This window comes from Xenopus laevis, chromosome 7L (genome assembly GCF_017654675.1).
Source record: "Xenopus laevis strain J_2021 chromosome 7L, Xenopus_laevis_v10.1, whole genome shotgun sequence".
Lineage (NCBI taxonomy): Eukaryota > Metazoa > Chordata > Amphibia > Anura > Pipidae > Xenopus > Xenopus laevis.
The window spans coordinates 44135164-44141384 of record NC_054383.1 but is presented as its reverse complement, the minus strand read 5'-3'; positions in this window follow the sequence as shown (position 1 = coordinate 44141384).

Sequence of the window (6221 nt, the reverse complement as noted above, 5' to 3'; positions counted from 1 at the left end):
TTTTAGTAGGAGGAGCCTGTCTGTATGTTTCCGAGTAAACAGGAAGTTGTTTATATAGTACCAGCATATTCCATAGCACTGTTGTATATATAGTGAATAAAGTACCCCCTCTTGTAAAATATAAGGATATTATAAGTTACCGAGGAGTTTCATGACCATATAAAAACACGAGGCCGAAGGCCGAGTGTTTTTATACAGGTCATGGAACTCCGAGGTAACTTCTAATATCCTCATATTTTGCAACTGGGGGTACTTTATTTATTATAATACACAAATTTAAGTGAGTCATGTGACAGAAATGACATCAGAACTCACCGTTTATAACTGATGACATCAGAACTCACCGTTTATAAGGATATAATTTACAGGATATTCATGGCTTTTGTGTATTATAAGGGTATATAATAATTGACAATCTGATACATCAGGGCAGTGACCTCCAACCAGTCACTTGAGAGCAACATGTTGCTCACCAAGCCCTTTGACGTTGCTCCCAGTGGCCTCAAAGCAGATGCTTATTTTTTAATTCCTGGCTTGGAGTAGGGTTGCCACCCTGTTCGGGTCTCAAGTTTCTGTTTTCAGCCTTGTGAAACCCAAACAATAATCTGGGCAATATATGCAAACCAATTAAATACAAACAGAGCCGGGCCAAGGTAGTTTGGCACCCTAGGCAAGGACTTCAATCAGCGCCCCCCCAGTTCTGTAGGACCATTTCCCACCTAATCACTTACAGTTTTTTTAATAAGCCAGCAGCACCCAATATTGCCCCAATCTGTACCTGTGCCAGCCAGCAGCACCCAAAATATTGCCCCAATCTGTACCTGTGCCAGCCAGCAGCACCCAAAATATTGCCCCCAATCTGTACCTGTGCCAGCCAGCAGCACCCAAAATATTGCCCCCAATCTGTACCTGTGCCAGCCAGCAGCACCCAAAATATTGTTGTGCCACCAATGCATTGCCCCCCCAAGTCTGTGCCACCAATGCATTGCCCCCAAGTCTGTGCCTGTTGTGCCAAGTACCAACAAACAATGCATTGCCCCCTAAGTCTGTGCCCCCTAAGTCAGCAGCATCACCAAAATTGCCCCAGCCCAGATCAGTCTGTACCTCTCTGCTCAGTGCTCACTGACTGTTCTCCAATAACACCCGTCACCAGCCTCCAGTTTCAGAGCAAATGCCGCACCGACCGACCACTGCCTGGCTAAGGGGTCTCTCCAATGCGCCAGGCCAGACCAGCACAGCTCCCTGTGCGGCGTGAAGTTATCACGCGGCGCGACGCTTACTACATCGCTTGAATGCGCATCTGGACCACTTCTGCATGGCGTCATCACTGCTCCACCCCCAATGCTATCTGCCCTGCCCCCTTTGTTCGGGATTAGCCATCGGCAAAGGTGGCAACCGTATTTTGGAGGCAAATTTTGGTTGTGCACAAAGGGGCTACCAAATAACCAATTACATCTAGGGTTGCCATCTGGCCAGTATTTTACCAGCCTGACCAGTAAAAATGATGCTTGATCCCAATGTTATTAATAGGGAAAAAATCTATATACACAGGAAGGCTGAAATTGTTTTCCAAAAAAGGTGGCAACCCTTATTACAGCCCTTATTTTTCACTTCCTTTAAAACAAAACACTTTTGAGCAAGAGCCTCACAAATGATATGTTTCAAGGCAGCGGTCTATGTGATATACAGTAGCTTGTTCTAGCTAGGAGCCAGCCACACTTTACAGGTTTAACATTGCATTCCACCGCTAAAGTCCATGTAAAAACACTGTTTAAGTTGTACCACAATATGTAGTAGTACAATATTCATATGTTTTAGGGCTACACTGAATCCAGGATTTGGTTTGGTATTCTGTCAGGATTCTGCCTTATGTGACTTATCGTCATAAAACAAAGATGTAAAATGATTTTTAAATGCACTCACAATTCTCTTATTTGGTGCATCCCTAATATGTTTATCTTTTATATGGTGCCAACTTTTTCCACAGTGCTTTTTAGACATTATACATTATTCAAATTAGTCCCTGCCCCACCAGAGTTTACAGGCTAAGGTCGCTATCACACACACACTCTGAGTTTATGGTCCCTATCCTATGCACACATACTGTTATCTAAAAAATTTTTTTCTAAAAAAACAAATAAACTGGCATTTTGGAGTGTTGAAAGAGACCAAAGTACTCAGAGGAACCCACACCAGACTACTTGCAAATGTTTGCTAGAATAAATCCTAAAATCCTACCTCTGCACAATTTCCATTTAGCAACTAAAACGCACCAGTGCAAGGTGCAGCATCAAGGCCTGTTCTTATTGCCTGTCATGCGGTAAGGACAGGGCGCTGTTATGGCCTACACCCTCTTCCGCTCTCTGACTTGTGCTGCTAAATGATGCACAGGTTAGAGGAAGTGGGGGGGCATAGGTGCCTTCCCCTCTAGTCCTTCATGAATACAGTGATGCTGAATACAGGCAACTTTGTATGCATGAAGATAGCTGCACTTTGAAAATCATAGCTCAACAACAATTCAGCAACACCCGAAGGTAGTGAAAAAGTGCAATTATGGCCAATGCATGCTGCCTTTGATTAAGTAAATGACCCCTTTAGACTCTTTCATGTCAAACAGATATCTGCAAAGTGATTTAAATTAATTACAATGAAAAAAGCCAAAAATAACTGATTGCACACATGTACTGCATCTCCAAATCAATATTTAGTAGACCCCCTTGGCAGTAATTTCAACTTTAGGTCTGTATGGATGGGTCTCTATTAGCTTTATACATCTTGATATTGTAGTTTTGTCCCATTTCTCACTGCAAAACTGCTCAAGATCTGTCAAGTTGCATGGACATTGTGATGGAACAGCCCATTTCAAATCCTCTTTGTGGGATAAAGATCTGGACTTTGAATGCATAAGTATGCACCTCATTTAATATGATAACTTGATGTGTTCCACTCACATTTAACACTAGCCTGTGCCTCGGTGAGCACAAATTATTTCAAAGAAGGGGGTGCATTTTTTTTGTGTTCCACTGCAGTGGAATGCATGAAAGATGTAACTATAATAAGAAGTTCATATAAATAGTTACATGAATTAATGTCCTAACAAATCAGTTGATTCATTGGGAGTCAGTGGAATTAACCTTTAGTTTTTTAATTCATTGGGCCCATGTAATTTACCCTAAATTTAAACCCTACACTTCTAACTGCCCCATCACACTGCTCTGCATTGCACTACTTGATACATGTTACATAAGCTTCTATTAAAATTAAGGACGTTTCTAGACAAGTAATGGAAGTTTTTATGGAGGTTACGCAATCCGAATGGAAGTTTTTATGGAGGTTACGCAATCTGAATGAAAATTTGACTGAGCCCAGGCAATAGTCCACCCTCCCCTCCCCTTGGTCCTCTCCTAGTCTTCCATTCATGTATGATTTTATTAAGCGTCTTTGGTACTGAGACGTATCCCTTCAGTGATCAGTTTTGTCTAGAGGTCTTATCTTTACACTCAAGAGTCAGGCTAGTTCAGGAAATGCTTCAAAGATCAGATTTCATGGGTGATCATGATTTGGATTGTGTTAGAGATTTATATTGGTCCGATTCCTTAAACCTTATCCAGTAAAACCATTTCTGATAATACCCCTCCATCTCTTGTGCTTGAGATGTTTTGTAACTTTCAAACCTTTCTATTATAGAGATCTCACGTAACCAATCTGTAATTCTGGGTGGTAACTGTTGTCTCCAATTTAGGGGTAGGGGAGATTTAGCTACATCTAGCTCATAATCGAGGTAATGGACTTCCGGTAGATTTGTATCGGTTTAGTAGTGTGGTGGAGAAGTAAATGTGTTGGTGTGTTTGGAATCTCTACATCGGTTATTTCTTTAATAATTTCCCTAATCTTAAGGCAGTTGTCAGAAAGCTTTGGGCAACCCCAAAAGATGTATGACAGTACCTGTATAACAGTACCTGTTTCTTTGTTAAATAGAAACAGATACACCTACCAGCAAAATGAGAATGGCCCCAACGTTTCGGCACCAAGGCCTTTGTCAAGGGGATTCTGATGTTTACCGAGTTTGATAGAGGTATAAATACTCTGATCAATCACTAACAGGGCGCTTAGTTCGCGCGCTTCCTATACTTCCGTGTATGTGACGTCACTTCCGCCTATGTCACTTCCGCCAATGAATCATCTGACTTGGTGACATGGCTCTATACTTTCACTGACACTACGTGCGTTTGAGAAGGAAGCATGCGCATCTGTTTACATTGTTGCCAGGCAACCACAGCTAAGAGTGACACACAATTGTTTACATAGTTTCAAGCAGGAAACAGTATGGAGAACGGCCCCAAAAAATTCACAGATCAGGACATAAACGCTCAATACTATTTATAAATAGAGAGATACATAACTTATATGGCTTAAAGTGCTAGAGTGCAATATTAAGATGAGAACAATATACAATTAATATCATTTTAATAATCCGATTAGACCAATCATGTGACCATATTAAAGTGACTACGTGCTCTGAATCATGTGACATGTCATACCAATTTCAATCCAACAATTCATATGATGGCCATGTCCATAAATATCTTAAATTAATGTGATAATTAATACAATTATTATTATATAAAATATGTGTACCTAAAAGTATAAAAAGGTGTCATATGTTTAAAGTGACAGTGTCCATATTACTCATATAGTAAAACATTCATGCCATATGTCAGAAAGTTTGTCTCTACACATGAAGAAATTAGCTTCAAAGGATAATTTCCATCAATAGTGTCCCATAAGATCTGTCATTAGGGAAGAGAACATTCCAGTTGGGGACGTTGGAGACAGTAAGAAAAGATGAAATTCCTTAATGCTTCTTTATAGGCCAGTTATTGTAAGGGCGAGGGTCTAATCCTGGTGGGAAATTGGGGTTACCTAATATGGGAGTGAATCTGGAGGTTGTATTTATCCACTTTCCTGTTTTGACTAGATTATCCCAGATTTGGATCGTATACTGTATGCTAGCTTTGTGTCTGTCTTGTCAGATATAAGTCTGTCGTGTGATAGCCAAGGTAAAGGCCATAACGGTGTCTGACCTGATTCTTACTCTATTCCTATCCACAATTTATGAAATGCCCAGTCTACACATCTATTAATCTGTGTTGCTTTCAAATAAGAATCCCAGTCTGGAAATCCCAAGCCTGCATTTCGTTTTAGTGCTGTCCCGAGCACCTGATGGCGCTGCTCTCCCCGGCTCAGCTCTCCCTTCCAGCGTCGGATCCAGTACCTGGGTATTATATCATTGCTATTTCTCTGAACTTGAACTTGCCTGGACTTTGACCCTGATTTGTATGCTGCCTGCCTTTTGATCTTTGCCTGGACTTTCAATTAGGCCTTCTCTTGAACCCTTGCCTGTACTTTAACTTTAGACTGTGACCCGAAAGCTTCCTCCCTGGTCCCAACTTATCCCTCTTGGAGCTGCTATGCCCCCGACAAGTGCTATACATTTTGAGGTGGTTATTCTAGGGCTCCTCTGTAACCATATATACTGTATAATTAGTCCTCTCAGTTTCCTTAGTATCTGTGAAGGAGGGGGATATGGTAGAGTCTGAAATAGGTATAGGAATCTTGTTAACAACCATTTTGACATCCCACTGGGCCAAGTATGTCTCTAGACTTGATAGAAAAGTTTTGTCACTATCAGTTTCTGAATCCCATTACATCTGTTCTCGTATTTCCCAACTCTGCATATGATATTGGGTTGACCTTTTAATACTTTTAATTTATTATGATTTTAGGGCTCCCTTAGTGTGGGGTTGGGCATCTGAGCCCCTTGTAGTTGTGCCTATGCTTTTTTCCTCGATTTGCATCTTTATTGACAGGTATGGTTAAGGGCAAAATATGGAACAGGACAGTTCCAACCTTTGACACTACTTGTGTATAACAACAACTAACCGTATTCCTAACAACCTAATTAATGGTACTTGAGAGATGTGGTTTGGCAATATTTATAGTGGCAAAGGTTGCCACTTGCTTCGCCAGTCTTTCTTCTGCACTAGGATCATCTGTCTTTTGTGATTAAGATGCTGTTACTTCCATGTTTCAAATTGGGCAGTAGGAAGTGGGTTAAATTGTGGTTTGTGTGTCCCCTGCAGATCTCTTTCATGTAGCATAACTGGTCATCAGCTGACTCTAAAATGAAAGCTGATGATTTATATATATATATATTTTTC